This window comes from Aegilops tauschii, chromosome 1 (genome assembly GCF_002575655.3).
Source record: "Aegilops tauschii subsp. strangulata cultivar AL8/78 chromosome 1, Aet v6.0, whole genome shotgun sequence".
NCBI lineage: Eukaryota > Viridiplantae > Streptophyta > Magnoliopsida > Poales > Poaceae > Aegilops > Aegilops tauschii.
Genome location: NC_053035.3, coordinates 366,920,730 through 366,938,515, shown reverse-complemented (window position 1 = coordinate 366,938,515; position 17,786 = coordinate 366,920,730).

Genomic DNA, 17,786 nt, shown 5'->3' with positions numbered 1-17,786 from the left:
AGTGGGCCCAGAGATACCTCTCCGACAATCGGAGTGACAAATCCTAATCTCGGTATACGCCAACTCAACAAGTACCTTTGGAGACACCTGTAGAGCACCTTTATAATCACCCATTTAAGTTGTGACGTTTGGTAGCACACAAAGTATTCCTCCAGTAAACGGGAGTTGCATAATCTCATAGTCATAGGAACATGTATAAGTCATGAAGAAAGCAATAGCAACATACTAAACGATCAAGTGCTAAGCTAACGGAATGGGTCAGTCAATCACATCATTCTCTAATGATGTGCTCCCGTTAATCAAATGACAACTCATGTCTATGGCTAGGAAACTTAACCATCTTTGATTCAACGAGCTAGTCAAGTAGAGGCATACTAGTGACACCTTGTTTTGTCTATGTATTCACACATGTATCAAGTTTTCGGTTAATACAATTCTAGCATGAATAATAAACATTTATCATGAAATAAGGAAATAAATAATAACTTTATTATTGCCTCTAGGGCATATTTCCTTCAGTCTCCCACTTGCACTAGAGTCAATAATCTAGTTCACATTGCCATGTGATTTAACATCAATAGTTTACATCTTTATGTGGTTAACACCCATAGTTCACATCGATATGTGACCAACACCCAAAGGGTTTACTAGAGTCAGTAATCTAGTTCACATCGCTATGTGATTAACACCCAAAGAGTACTAAGGTGTGATCATGTTTTGCTTGTGAGATAATTTTAGTCGACGGGTCTGTCACATTCAGATCCATAAGTATTTTGCAAATTTCTATGTCTACAATGCTCTGCACGGAGCTACTCTAGCTAATAGCTCCCACTTTCAATATGTATCCAGATTGAGACTTAGAGTCATCTGGATCAGTGTCAAAAACTTGCATCGACGTAACCCTTTACGACGAACCTTTTGTCACCTCCATAATCGAGAAACATATCCTTATTCCACTAAGGATAATTTTGACCGCTGTCCAGTGATCTACTCCTAGATCACTATTGTACCCTCTTGCCTAACTCTTGGTGAGGTACACAATAGGTCTGGTACATAGCATAGCATACTTTATAGAACCTATGACTGAGCATGGGGAATGACTTTTCATTCTCATTCTATTTTCTGCCGTGGTTAGGTTTTGAGTCTTACTCAATTTCACACCTTGTAACACAGGCAAGAACTCTTTCTTTGACTGTTCTATTTTGAACTACTTCAAAAAACTTGTCAAGGTATATACTCATTGAAAAAACTTATCAAGCGTCTTGATTTATCTCTATAGATCTTGATGCTCAATATGTAAGCAGCTTCACCAAGGTCTTTCTTTGAAAAAAACTCCTTTCAAACACTCCTTTATGCTTTGCAGAATAATTCTACATTATTTCCGATCAACAATATGTCATTCACATATATTTATCAGAAATGTTGTAGTGCTCCCACTCACTTTCTTGTAAATACAGGCTTCACCGCAAGTCTGTATAAAACTATATGCTTTGATCAACTCATCAAAGCGTATATTCCAACTCCGAGATGCTTGCACCAGTCCATAGATGGATCGCTGGAGCTTGCACATTTTGTTAACACCTTTAGGATCGACAAAACCTTCCGGTTGCATCATATACAACTCTCCTTTAAGAAATCCATTAAGGATTGCAGTTTTGTTATCCATTTGCCAGATTTCATAAAATGCGGCAATTGCTAACATGATTCGGACAGACTTTAAGCATCGATACGAGTGAGAAAATCTCATCGTAGTCAACACCTTGAACTTTGTCAAAAACCTTTTTCGACAAGTCTAGCTTTGTAGATAGTAACACTACTATCAGCGTCCGTCTGCCTCTTGAAGATCCATTTATTTTCTATGGCTTGCTGATCATTGGGCAAGTTAACCAAAGTCCACACTTTGTTCTCATACATGGATCTCATCTCAGATTTCATGGCCTCAAGCCATTTCGCGGAATCTGGGCTCATCATCGCTTCCTCATAGTTCGTAGGTTCGTCATGGTCAAGTAACATGACCTCCAGAACAGGATTACCCTACTACTCTGGTGCGGATCTCACTCTGGTTTACCTACGAGGTTCGGTAGTAACTTGATCTGAAGTTACATGATCATCATCATTAGCTTCCTCACTAATTGGTGTAGTAGTCACAGGAACAGATTTCTGTGATGAACTACTTTCCAATAAGGGAGCAGGTATAGTTACCTCATCAAGTTCTAGTTTCCTCCCACTCACTTCTTTCGAGAGAAACTCCTTCTCTAGAAAGGATCCATTCTTAGCAACGAATATCTTGCCTTCGGATTTGTGATAGAAGGTGTACCCAACTGTCTCCTTTGGGTATCCTATGAAGACACATTTCTCCGATTTGAGTTTGAGCTTATCAGGATGAAACTTTTTCTTATAAGCATCACAACCTCAAACTTTAAGAAACGACAACTTTGGTTTCTTGCCAAACCACAGTTCATACGGCGTCGTCTCAATGGATTTAGATGGTGCCCTTTTAACGTGAATGCAGCTGTCTCTAATGCATGACCCCAAAACTATAGTGGTAAATTGGTAAGAAACATCATAGATTGCACTATATCCAATAAAGTACGGTTATGACGTTCAGACACACCATTATGCTGTGGTGTTCCAGGTGGCACGAATTTGTGAAACTATTCCACATTGTTTTAATTGAAGACCAAACTCGTAACTCAAATATTTGTCTCCGCGATCAGATCGTAGAAACTTTATTTTCTTGTCATGATGATTTTCCACTTCACTCTGAAATTCTTTGAACTTTTCAAATGTTTCAGACTTATGTTTCATCAAGTAGATATACCCATATCTGCTCAAATCATCTGTGAAGGTTAGAAAATAACGATGCCCGCCACGAGCCTCAACACTCATCGGACCGCATACATCAGTATGTATTATTTCCAATAAGTCAGTTGCTCGCTCCATTGTTCCAGAGAACGGAGTCTTAGTCATCTTGCCCATGAGGCATGGTTGGCAAACATCAAGTGATTCCAAAAGCCCATCAGCATGGAGTTTCTTCATGCGCTTTACACCAATATGACCTAAATGGCAGTGCCACAAATAAGTTGCACTATCATTATTAACTTTGCATCTTTTGGCTTCAATATTATGAATATGTGTATCACTACAATCGAGATCCAACAAACCATTTTCATTGGGTGTATGACCATGAAGGTTTTATTCATGTAAACAGAACAACAATTATTCTCTAATTTAAATGAATAACCGTATTGCAATAAACATGATCAAATCATATTCATGCTCAACGCAAACACCAAATAACATTTATTTAGGTTCAACACTAATCCCGAAAGTATAGGGAGTGTGCGATGATGATCATATCAATCTTGGAACTACTTCCAACACACATCGTCACCTCGCCCTTAGCTAGTTTCTATTCATTTTGCAACTCCCGTTTCGAGTTACTACTTTTAGCAACTGAACCATTATCAAATACCGAGGGGTTGCTATAAACACTAGTAAAGTACACATCAATAACATGTATATCAAATATACCTATGTTCACTTTGCCATCCTTCTTATCCGCCAATTACTTGGGGTAGTTCCGCTTCCAGTGACTAGTTCCTTTGCAGCAGAAGCACTTAGTCTCAGGCTTAGGTCTAGACTTGGGCTTCTTCACTTGAGCAGCAACTTGCTTGTCGTTCTTCTTGAAGTTCCCCTTCTTCCCTTTGCCCCTTTTCTTGAAACTAGTGGTCTTGTCAACCATCAACACTTGATGTTTTTCTTGATTTCTACCTTCACTGATTTTAGCATTGCGAATAGCTTGGGAATTGTTTTCGTCATCCCTTGCATACTATAGTTCATCACGAAGTTCTACTAACTTGGTGATGGTGACTAGAGAATTCTGTCAATCACTATTTTATCTGGAAGATTAACTCCCACTTGATTCAAGCGATTGTAGTACCCAGACAATCTGAGCACATGCTCACTGCTTGAGCTATTCTCCTCCATCTTTTAGCTATAGAACTTGTTGGAGACTTCATATCTCTCAACTCGGGTATTTGCTTGAAATATTAACTTCAACTCCTGGAACATCTCATATGGTCCATGACGTTCAAAACGTCTTTGAAGTCCCGATTCTAAGCCGTTAAGCATGGTGCACTAAACTATCAAGTAGTCATCATATTGAGCTAGCCAAACGTTCATAATGTCTGCATTTGCTCCTGCAATAGGTCTGTCACCTAGCGGTGCATCAAGGACATAATTCTTCTGTGCAGCAAGGAGGATAATCCTCAGATCATGGATCCAATCCGCATCATTGCTACTAACATCTTTCAACATAGTTTTTCTCTAGGAACATATCAAAATAAACATAGGGAAGCAACAACGTGAGCTATTGATCTACAACATAATTTGCAAAATACTATCAGGACTAAGTTCATGATAAATTAAAGTTTAATTAATCATATTACTTAAGAACTCCCACTTAGATAGACATCCCTCTAATCATCTAAGTGATCACGTGATCCAAATCAACTAAACCATGTCCGATCATCATGTGAGATGGAGTAGTTTTCAATGGTGAACATCACTATGTTGATCATATCTACTATATGATTCACGCTCGACCTTTCGGTCTCAGTGTTCCGAGGCCATATCTGTATATGCTAGGCTCGTCAAGTTTAACCCGAGTATTCTGTGTGTGCAAAATTGTCTTACACCCATTGTATTTGAACGTAGAGCTTATCACACCCGATCATCACGTGGTGTCTCGGCACGAAGAACTGTCGCAACGGTGCATACTCAGGGAGAACACTTATACCTTGAAATTTTAGTAAGGGATTATATTATAAAGCTACCGCCGAACTAAGCAAAATAAGATGTATAAAAGATAAACATCACATGCAATCAAAATATGTGACATGATATGGCCATGATCATCTTGCGCCTTTGATCTCTATCTCCAAAGTACCGTCATGATCTCTATTGTTACCGGCATGACACCATGATCTCCATCATCTTGATCTCTATCAATGTGTCGTCACATGATCGTCTCACCAACTATTGCTCTTGCAACTATTGCTATCGCATAGCGATAAAGTAAAGCAATTATTTGGCACTTGCATCTTATGCAATAAAGAGACTACCATAAGGCTTCTGCCAGTTGCCGATAACTTCAACAAAACATGATCATCTTATACAACAACTTATATCTCATCACGTCTTAACCATATCACATCACAACTTGTCCTGCAAAAACAAGTTAGATGTCCTCTACTTTGTTGTTGCAAGTTTTACGTGGCTGCTATGGGCTGAGCAAGAACCGTTCTTACCTACGCATCAAAACCACAACGATAGGTCATCAAGTTAGTGTTGTTTTAACCTTCTCCAGGACCGGGCGTAGCCACACTCGGTTCAACTAAAGTTGGAGAAACTGACACCCGCCAGCCACCTGTGTGCAAAGCACGTCGGTAGAACCAGTCTCGCGTAAGCGTACGCGTAATGTCGGTCCGGGCCGCTTCATCCAACAATACCGCCGAACCAAAGTATGACATGCTGGTAAGCAGTATGAATTGTATCGCCCACAACTCACTTGTGTTCTACTCATGCATAAACATCTACGCATAAACCCTGGCTCGGATGCCACTGTTGGGGAACGTAGTAATTTCAAAAAAATTCCTACGCACACACAGTATCATGGTGATGCATAGCAACGAGAGGGGAGAGTGTTGTCCACGTACCCTCGTAGACCGAAAGTGGAAGCGTTAGCACAACACAGTTGATGTAGTCGTACGTCTTCACGATTCGACCGATCCAAGTACCGAACATACAACACCTCCTTGTTCAGCACACGTTTAGCTCGATGACGTCCCTCGAACTCCGATCCAGCCGAGCTTCGAGGGAGAGTTCCGTCAGCACGACGGCGTGGTGATGGTGATGATGATGCTACCGACGCAGGGCTTCGCCTAAGCACCGCTACGATATTATCGAGGTGGAATATGGTGGAGGGGGGCACCGCACACGGCTAAGAGATCAAGAGATCAATTGTTGTGTCTCGAGGTGCCCCCTGCCCCCGTATATAAAGGAGCAAAGGGAGGAGGCCGGCCGGCCCTGTAGGGCGCGCCAGGAGGAGGAGTCCTCCTCCTAGTGGGAGTAGGACTCCCCTTTTCCTAGTCCCACTAGGAGGGGGAGGAAGGAGAGGGGGAGGAGAGGGAAAGAGGGGGCGCAACCCCTCCCCTAGTCCAATTCGGACTAGGCCCATGGGGGCGCACGGCCAGCCCTCGTGGCTTCTCCTCTTTTTCCCTTAAAGCCCACTAAGGCCCATATGTACTCCCGTATTCCCGTAACTCCACCGGTGATACGTCTCTGTCATATATATAATTTTTTATTGTTCCATGCCAATATTATACAACTTTCATATGCTTTTGGCAACTTTTTATACTATTTTTGGGACTAACATATTGATCCAGTGCCCAGTGCCAGTTCATGTTTGTTGCATGTTTTATGTTTCGCAGAAACCCAATAACAAATGGAGTCCAAACAGGATAAAAACGGACGGAGAATTATTTTGGAATATTTATGATTTTTGGGAAGTAAAATCAACGCGAGACGGTGCCCGAGGGAGCCACGAGGCAGGGGGCGCGCCCTGGACCCTCGTGGGCACCCCGTAAGGCGGTTGACGCTCTTCTTTTGCCGCAAGAAAGCTAATTTTATGAGAAAAATCTGGGCGAAAGATTCAACCCAATCGGAGTTACGGATCTCCGGATATAAAAGAAACGGTGAAAGGGCAGCAGAAGGGAACGCAGAAACAAAGAGAGACAGAGAGACAGATCCAATCTCGGAGGGGCTCTCGCCCCTCCCACGCCATGGAGGCCAAGGACCAGAGGGGAAACCCTTCTCCCATCTAGGGAGGAGGTCAAGGAAGAAGAAGACGAAGGGGCCCCCTCTCCCCTTCTCTTCCGGTGGCGTCGGAATGCTGCCGTGGCCATCATCATCACCGCAATCTTCACCAACAACTTCACCGCCATCATCACCAACTCTCCCCCCCCCCTCTATGCAGCGGTGTAACCTCTCTCTTACCCGCTGTAATATCTACTTAAACATGGTGCTCAACACTATATATTATTTCCCAATGATGTATGGCTATCCTATGATGTTTGAGTAGATCCGTTTTGTCCTATGGGTTATTTGATGATCAAGATTGGTTTGAGTTGCATGTTTTATTATTGGTGCTGTCCTATGGTGCTCTCCGTGTCACGCAAGCGTGAGGGATCCCCGCTGTAGGGTGTTGCAATACATTCATGATTCGCTTATAGTGGGTGGCGTGAGTGACAGAAGCACAGACCCGAGTAAGTAGGTTGTTTGCGTATGGGATAAAGAGGACTTGATGCTTTAATACTATGGTTGGGTTTTACCTTAATGATCTTTAGTAGTTGTGGATGCTTGCTAGAGTTCCAATCATAAGTGCATATGATCCAAGTAGAGAAAGTATGTTAGCTTATGCCTCTCCCTCAAATAAAATTGCAATAATGATTACCGGTCTAGTTATCGATTGCCTAGCGACAAATAACTTTCTCGTGACAAAAAGCTCTTTACTAAAACTAATTTAGTTGTGTCTTTATCTAAACAGCCCCTACTTTTTATTTACGTGCTCTTTATATTCTTGCAAACCTATCCAAAAACACCTACAAAGTACTTCTAGTTTCATACTTGTTCTAGGTAAGGCGAACGTTAAGCGTACATAGAGTTGTATCGGTGGTCGATAGAACTTGAGGGAATATTTGTTCTACCTTTAGCACCTCGTTGGGTTCGACACTCTTACTTATCGAAAGAGGCTACAATTGATCCCCTTTACTTGTGGGTTATAAAGACCTTTTTCTAGCGCCGTTGCCGGGGAGCAATAGCGTGGGGTGAATATTCTCGTGTGTGCTTGTTTGCTTTATCACTATGTAATTTTTATTTGATGTTCTTAGTTGTTCTCTATCTTTAGTTATGGATATGGAACACGAAATACCAAAAAAATTAGGTGTACTTGCTACTCATGGAGATGGGGAACCTCCTAAAACCCTCGACGATCATTATGTGAAAGATATTATGTACTACTTTCATAATCCTGAGAAAACCACATTCAACTTTATAATGGGAGTAACGTTGGATCAACGTGAATACTTTAAGGATTATCGCTTGACTCAAAAAGGGAAACTATTATGGGATCAAATTTATATGTTATATTGTTATGCTAGGCAACTATGCTTGAGATATGATTATACTTGTTGCTCTAGGATGAAGTCTCCACACCTTCCCTTTTCATGCGAATTTAATGATAATGAAACCTTGGCTTCTTATGCTAGAGGTATATATGATTACTATGATGTGGAACAAATAGAAGAATTTGTTGCTTTTATGGGTGCTTATGAAATTGAATCTATGTTCAAAGAGTTTGAAAATCTTTATGATGTTGTTTATAGACCTAAAAATTTAGCTATCCTTAAATATTGCTATGCCAATTATGAATTCAATTCCGATATTGATGCATTTATTGAGAAAGTCTCCGCTGTCCAAGAAGAGACTAATATTTTGCAGGAGTCTATGGAAGAAGAAATTGATGACATTGTGAGCTCATTGGATTAAAAAGATGAGGAGGAGAGCAAAGAACAAAAGGAGGAAGAGCGGATTAGCTACCCGTGCCCACCTTCTAATGAGAGTAACTCTTCAACTCATACATTGTTTAATTTCCCTTCATGCTTACCGAAGGATGATTGCTATGATGACTATTATGATCCCGTTGATTCTCTTGAAATATCCCTTTTTGATGATGCTTGCTATGCTTGTGGCCAAGATGCCAATATGAATTATGCTTATGGAGATGAACTTGCTATAGTTCCTTATGTTATGAATGAAATTGGAGCTATTGCACCCACGCATGATAGTCCTATTATCTTTTTGAATTCTCCCGACTACACTATATCGGAGAAGTTTGCACTTATTAAGGATTACATTGATGGGTTGCCTTTTACCGTTGCACATGATGATTTTGATGAATATAATATGCATGTGCTTGCTGCTCCTACTTGCAATTATTATGAGAGAGGAACTATATCTCCACCTCTCTATGTTTCCAACACGAAAAAATTGCAAGAAACTGTTTATACTATGCATTGGCCTTTACTTTGTGTGCATGAATTGTTCTTTTATGACATGCCGATGCATAGGAAGAGAGTTAGACTTCGTTGTTGCATGATATATGTTGCCTTGTGCTCACTACTAAATGCCAAATCATTGCTAATTAAAATTGGCTTTGATATACCTTGGGATCCGGGTGGATTCACTACTTGAGCACTATATGCCTAGCTTAATGGATTTAAAGAAAACGCTGTCAGGGAGACAACCCGGAAGTTTTAGAGAGTCATTTATTTCTGTTGAGTGCTTTTATATAGTTTAAAAACAAAAAAATAAAGAGGGGAACCCGAAACTTTTCAAAAAGAAAAGCGAAAGTGAGAAAGACGAGCATTGTTGAAGTGGGAGCTAGCCTTGAACTTTGTTCATGCTCACGGAAACTTTGTGAATCTTGATTACAGAAACTTTTCAACAAAAATAATTATCCCCTTGTAAAATTCCATTGTATTATTAAAATAATGTGCCAAGATTTGCCTTTAGGATGTTTACAATGCTTGTTGGTTTGTACGGTGCAGGACAGAAACTTTTTCTGTAGTGCGCGATTTTTCATTTTTTACTGGAACGTCAAACGGTTATGATTCTTTTTGCACTGTCTTTCTATACAAATTTCTTATTTGTCCTAATTTTGGCAGAATTTTTCAAGTATCATAAGTAGGGTGAATGATCAGATTGTTACAGACTGTTCTGTTTTAGACAGATTCTGTTTTTGATGCATAGTTTGCTTGTTTTGATGAAACTATCAATTTATATCAGTGGATTAAGGCATGAAAAAGTTATATTACAGTAGCTATAATGAAAAAACAAAATATGAATTGGTTTGCAACAGTACTTAGAGTAGTGATTTGCTTTATTATACTAACGGATCTTACCGAGTTTTCTGTTGAAGTTTTGTGTGGATGAAGTGTTCGATGATCGAGAAGGTCTCGATGTGAGAAGAAGGAAGAGAGGCAAGAGCTCAAGCTTGGGGATGCCCAAGGCACCCCAAACAAATATTCAAGGAGACTCAAGCGTCTAAGCTTGGGGATGCCCCGGAAGGCATCCCCTCTTTCTTCAACAAGTATCGGTATGTTTTCGGATTCGTTTCGTTCATGCGATATGTGCAAATCTTGGAGCGTCTTTTGCTTTAGTTTTCATTTTTATTTTATGCACCATGCTGGTATGAGATAGTCCTTGGTTTATTTATAGAATTCTCATTGCACTTCACTTATATCTTTTGAGTATGGCTTTATACAATGCTTCATGTGCTTCACTTATATCATTTGAAGTTTGGATTGCCTGTTTCTCTTCACATAGAAAACCGCCATTTGTAGAATGCTCTTTTGCTTCACTTATATTTGTTAGAGCATGGGAATATCTTTTGTAGAAAGAATTAAACTCTCTTGCTTCACTTATATCTATTTAGAGAGATGATAGGAACTAGTCATTCACATGGTTAGTCATAAAATCCTACATAAAACCTGTAGATCACTAAATATGATATGTTTGATTCCTTGCAATAGTTTTGCGATATAAAGATGGTGATATTAGAGTCATGCTAGTGGGTAGTTGTGGATTAGTAGAAATACTTGTGTTGAGGTTTGTGATTCCCGTAGCATGCACGTATGGTGAACCGTTATGTGATGAAGTCGGAGCATGATTTATTTATTGATTGTCTTCCTTATGAGTGGCGGTCGGGGACGAGCGATGGTCTTTTCCTACCAATCTATCCCCCTAGGAGCATGCGCGTAGTACTTTGTTTTGATGACTAATAGATTTTTGCAATAAGTATGTGAGTTCTTTATGACTAATGTTGAGTCCATGGATTATACGCACTCTCACCCTTCCATCATTGCTAGCCTCTTCGGTACCGTGCATTGCCCTTTCTCACCTCGAGAGTTGGTGCAAACTTCGCTGGTGGATCCAAACCCCGTGATACGATACGCTCTATCACACATAAGTCTCATTATATCTTCCTCAAAACAGCCACCATACCTACCTATCATGGCATTTCCATAGCCATTCCGAGATATATTGCCATGCAACTTCCATCATCATCATATACATGACTCGAGCATTCATTGTCATATTGCTTTGCATGATCGTAAGATAGCTAGCATGATATTTTCATGGCTTGTCCGTTTTTTGATATCTTTGCTATGCTAGATCATTGCACATCCGGGTACACCGCCGGAGGCATTCATATAGAGTCATATCTTTGTTCCAGATATCGAGTTGTAATATTGAGTTGTAAGTAAATAAAAGTGTGATAATCATCATTATTAGAGCATTGCCCCAGTGAGGAAAGGATGATGGAGACTATGATTCCCCCACAAGTCGGGATGAGACTCCGGACTTTACAAAAAAATAAAAGAGGCCAAAGAAGCCCAAATAAAAAAAGAGGCCAAAGAAGCCCACCAAAAAATAAAGAAAAAGGGGAGAAAATAAAAAATGAGAGAAAAAGAGAGAAGGGGCAATGTTACTATCCTTTTACCACACTTGTGCTTCAGAGTAGCACCATGATCTTCATGATAGAGAGTCTCCTATGTTGTCACTTTCATATACTAGTGGGAACCTTTCATTATAGAACTTGGCTTGTATATTCCAATGATGGGCTTCCTCAAAATGCCCTAGGTCTTCGTGAGCAAGCGAGTTGGATGCACACCCACTTAGTTTCTTTTGTTGAGCCTTCATACACTTATAGCTCTAGTGCATCCGTTGCATGGCAATCCCTACTCACTCACATTGATATCTATTGATGGGCATCTCCATAGCCCGTTGATTAGCCGCGTCGATGTGAGACTTTCTCCTTTTTGTCTTCTCCACACAACCTCCACCATCATATTCTATTCCACCTATAGTGCTATGTCCATGGCTCACGCTCATGTATTGCGTGAAAGTTCAAAAGGTTTGAGAACATCAAAAGTATGAAACAATTGCTTGGCTTGTCATCGGGGTTGTGCATGATTTGAATATTTTGTGTGGTGAAGATGGAGCATAGCCAGACTATATGATTTTGTAGGGATAACTTTCTTTGGCCTTGTTATTTTGAAAAGACATGGTTGCTTTATTAGTAGGCTTGAAGTATTATTGTTTTTATGTCAAATGATAGACTATTGCTTTGAATCACTCGTATCTTAATATTCATGCCATGATTAGATACATGATCAAGATTATGCTAGGTAGCATTCCACATCAAAAATTATCTTTTTACCAATTACCTACTCGAGGACGAGCAGGAATTAAGCTTGGGGTGCTGATACGTCTCCGTCGTATCTATAATTTTTGATTGTTCGATGCCAATATTATACAACTTTCATATACTTTTGGCAACTTTTTATACTATTTTTGGGACTAACATATTGATCCAGTGGCCAGTGCCAGTTCCTGTTTGTTGCATGTTTTATGTTTCGTAGAAACCCAATATCAAACGTAGTCCAAACGGGATAAAAACGGACGGAGAATTATTTTGGAATATTTATGATTTTTGGGAAGTAAAATCAACATGAGACGGTGCCCGAGAGGGCCACGAGGCAGGGGGCGCGCCCTGGACCCTCGTGGGCACCCCGTAAGGCGGTTGACGCTATTCTTTTGCCGAAAGAAAGCTAATTTTATGAGAAAAATCTGGGCGAAAGATTCAACCCAATCGGAGTTACGGATCTCCGGATATAAAAGAAACGGTGAAAGGGCAGCAGAAGGGAACGCAGAAACAGAGAGAGACAGAGAGACAAATCCAATCTCGGAGGGGCTCTCGCCCCTCCCACTCCATGGAGGCCAAGGACCAGAGGGGAAACCCTTCTCCCATCTAGGGAGGAGGTCAAGGAAGAATAAGACGAAGGGGCCCCCTCTCCCCTTCTCTTTCGGTGGCGTCGGAACGTTGTCGTGGCCATCATCATCACCGCAATCTTCACCAACAACTTCACCGCCATCATCACCAACTCTTCCCCCCTCTATGCAGCAGTGTAACCTCTCTCTTACCCGCTGTAATCTCTACTTAAACATGGTGCTCAACGCTATATATTATTTCCCAATGATGTATGGCTATCCTATGATGTTTGAGTAGATCCGTTTTGTCCTATGGGTTATTTGATGATCAAGATTGGTTTGAGTTGCATGTTTTATTATTGGTGCTGTCCTATGGTGCTCTCCGTGTCGCGCAAGCGTGAGGGATCCCTGCTGTAGGGTGTTGCAATACGTTCATGATTCGCTTATAGTGGGTGGCGTAAGTGACAGAAGCACAGACCCGAGTAAGTAGGTTGTTTGCGTATGGGATAAAGAGGACTTGATGCTTTAATTCTATGGTTGGGTTTTACCTTAATGATCTTTAGTAGTTGCGGATGCTTGCTAGAGTTCCAATCATAAGTGCATATGATCCAAGTAGAGAAAGTATGTTAGCTTATGCCTCTCCCTCAAATAAAATTGCAATAATGATTACCGGTGTAGTTATCGATTGCCTAGGGACAAATAACTTTCTCGTGACAAAAAGCTATTTACTAAAACTAATTTAGTTGTGTCTTTATCTAAACAGCCCCTACTTTTTATTTACGTGCTCTCTATATTCTTGCAAACCTATCCAAAAACACCTACAAAGTACTTCTAGTTTCATACTTGTTCTAGGTAAGGCGAACATTAAGCGTACGTAGAGTTGTATCGATGGTCGATAGAACTTGAGGGAATATTTGTTCTACCTTTAGCTCCTCGTTGGGTTCGACACTCTTACTTATCGAAAGAGGCTACAATTGATCCCCTATACTTGTGGGTTATCAACCGGTACTCCAAAAAATACCCGAATCACTCGGAACCTTTCCGATGTCTGAATATAGTCGTCCAATATATCGATCTTTACGTCTCGACCATTTCGAGACTCCTCGTCATGTCCCCGATCTCATCCGAGACTCCGAACTACCTTCGGTACATCAAAACACATAAACTCATAATATAAATCGCCACTGAACGTTAACCGTGTGGACCCCACGGGTTCGAGAACTATGTAGACATGACCGAGACACGTCTCCGGTTAATAACCAATAGCGGAACCTGGATGCTCATATTTGCTCCTACATATTCCACGAAGATCTTTATCGGTCAAACCGCATAACAACATACGTTGTTCCCTTTGTCATCGGTATGTTACTTGCCCGAGATTCGATCGTCGGTATCTCAATACCTAGTTCAATCTTGTTACCGGCAAGTCTCTTTACTCGTTCCGTAATACATCATCCCACAACTAACTCATTAGTTACAATGCTTGCAAGGCTTATAGTGATGTGTATTACCGAGTGGGCCCAGAGATACCTCTTCGACAATCGGAGTGACAAATCCTAATCTCGATATACGCCAACTCAACAAGTACCTTTGGAGACACGTGTAGAGCACCTTTATAATCACCCATTTACGTTGTGACGTTTGGTAGCATACAAAGTGTTCCTCCGGTAAACGGGAGTTGCATAATCTCATAGTCATAGGAACATGTATAAGTCATGAAGAAAGCAATAGCAACATACTAAACGATCAAGTGCTAAGCTAACGGGATGGGTCAAGTCAATCACATCATTCTCTAATGATGTGATCCCGTTAATCAAATGACAACTCATGTCTATGTCTAGGAAACTTAACCATCTTTGATTCAACGAGCTAGTCAAGTAGAGGCATACTAGTGACACATTGTTTTGTCTATGTATTCACACATGTATCAAGTTTCCGGTTAATACAATTCTAGCATGAATAATAAACATTTATCATGAAATAAGGAAATAAATAATAACTTTATTATTGCCTCTAGGGCATATTTCCTTCACCAAGAAGTCCGTCGCCCGTGAGAGAACGCTCCACCGCTCCCCGCACCGCCACGTTAGGATCGCTTGCTACGACAGGGCCCTGCGCCGCTTGCCACGGCGGCGCGCGGGCGCCAAGACCAAGCTCCACCTCCAAGATGGGCCCCGGTGACCACGGCCGGTTGCCGCGCCTTCACCCCCCGAGCTGCGTAGCGTCGCCTGGCCGGGAAAGTTCAAGCCAGACCTGCCTCCGCACTAGGACGGCACCCCCGACCCCGCGGAATTCCTGCAGCTCTACGAACTGAGCATCGAGGCGGCCAACGGTGACGAGAAAGTCATGGCGAACTGGTTCCCCATGGCGCTCAAAGACGGTGCTCGTTCGTGGCTCCTGAACCTGCCTCCAGGCTCGATTTCCTCCTGGGACGAGATGCGTGACCGCTTCGTCGCCAACTTCCAGGGCACTCGCGACCGCCCCCCAGCCACGGGTGATCTGCGCCGCATCAAGCAACAACCAGGAGAGACCCTCCAAAAGTACATTCAGCGCTTCAACAACGTTCGTCTCCAGATCCCCAAGGTGACGGACGAGGCCATCATCTCGGTGTTCTCCGACGGCGTCTGCGACGTCAAGATGAAGGAGGAGCTCGCCATCCACGAGGAGCTGTGCACATCCCTGGAGCTGTTCAACCTGGCGACCAAGTGCGCAAGGGCTGAGGAAGGGCGCCTTTCCCTTCTTGAGCTCCCAGCTGCCGACCTGGAGGAGAAGAAAGCCAAGGCCAAGGACGTGAAGCGCAAGGGAGCAGCCGTGCTCGCGGCAGAGCCGGACTCGAAGCGCGGCAGGGACCAGCCCGAGTCATCCAAGAGCAGCCGAGCGTTCTGCGCCTTCCACAACGTGCACAGCCACAACACCAACGATTGTCAGGAGCTCAGGGCCATGCGCGATGGACGCTTCGGTCGACGACCCAAGCGCAATGACCGGGGCTACGGCCTAGGAGGAGGACATGGCGGAGGACGCTGGGACGACCGTGGCCCACGCCAGGAGTGGCGCGACCGGCCTCGTGAGGACCGCTGGCAGGATCAGCCTCGCGAGGGCACCTGGAGGGATCAGCCTTGCGAGGACCATCCTCAGGGCAATGTTGGGCTTCCTCCACTGCCGCCACTGCTGAGAAGGAACGACGACCACCATCAAGACGAGGGGGTGGGGGCTTCCAGGAGCCGCGTGCTATTGCTTGCATCTTGGGCGGGGCTCAAGCCCCAGCCTCACAACGAATCTTCAAGCAGTTTGCCCACGAGGTGAACGCAGTCCTCCCCAAGCTCGAGGCCACACGCCCGCTCAGGTGGTCCAAGTGCGTCATCACTTTCAGTTCGGCAGATCAGCTTAAGTGTGCGGCCACTGATGGCGTTATCCCGATGCTTTGTTCGCCCGTCATCAGCAACGCACAAGTCACCAAGACCCTCATCGACGGCGGCGCAAGACTCAACGTCTTGTCCGTCAACACGTTCGACAACCTGCAAGTGCCCTACGACCAGCTTCAGCCTACCAAGCCTTTCTCAGGAGTAACCGACGGTTCCACCACACCGATAGGGCAGGTCCGCCTCCCTGTCACCTTCGGAGAACGCAACAACTACTGCACCGAGCTCATCGACTTCGACGTCGCGCACATCTGTCTGCCATACAATGCCATCCTCGGGTATCCAGCCCTGGCAAAGTTCATGGCGGTGACGCACCACGGCTACAATGTCCTCAAGATGCCAGGGAGCGGCGGGATCATCACAGTCCCCTGCGAAGAAAGAGATGCGGTGTGCTCCCTCAAGCACGCCTTCCAAGCAGCGTCAATCGAAGACCCCGACAACAGCACAGCTCGATACCCTCCTGAGGCTGTCCCCAAGAAGAAGAAGCAACTACTCCGTGCAAGACCTCAGGAGGGTGGCGTTGCGAAAGGTACCTCATCAGGATTAGTGCCCGCGCCTGGGGCGCCTCCCTCCCTCGCATAGGAAGGCGCGCCCGGCGCCCTCCTTGGGCAGGGCTCGAGGGCTCTCTTCTGGAGGGCCTCAGACCTTGCCAACGTCACGAGGGAGGCGCTCGGGCACCACTTGGAGGCGTGCTTCGCGGCACGTCTCCCTCAGGAGGACACCAGGCGAGGAGCGCCCACCGCTCAGGACTTCATCGCCAAGACCACTCAGGAATTGCAGGACGCAAGAGCCATGCGCGGCGACCGCCGCTCGCCGGGCGCAGCTCCCCATCCAGGCGAGGATGTCAGGCTGCGCGTCTGCATCGACGTCCCAGGGCTCAACCGGGCCGCGTCTCAGGAGCTCTTCTGGCTTTCACGCATGGGACGCTGCGAGGGCCCACCGCACAACTACGTTCGCATGCCTTTCGGCCTGCCGAGCATGGCATCCGCCTATCAGCGCAACCTGCGGCGTGTCCTAACGTCTCAGGAGGCCAGGCACCACGCCGTCCTGACGGAGATGGAGACGGTCCTCAAGGAACCGCCTGGACCCCTAGAGCCTCCCGAGGCTCAGGGCCCCGGCGGCTCGTGAGGAGCAACCCCTTCGCCACGTACCTTCAGCTGCCTCAACATCCCTTCATCAACAGAACCAGGTGACATTTTCCAAGCTTATTTAGCTGGGAGCGGCCCTCGGGCTACATCATTCCCAGGCCACGTGGGTCCGTCCATGTGGCATGTATCCCTTTTTACGTCTTTAGCTTACCTTGTTGGGGGCGCCCCTCGGGCTGCATCATCCCCAAGCCGCTCGAGCCTGGCCCAGTGGCATGCATCTTCCCTGCATTTACTTGAGCCAGTTTGTTTCCATGCTTAATCTATCTATGACTATCACCTGCTTGATTGTCACCCACCACGGGAGCTACTCACGCTGGCACGG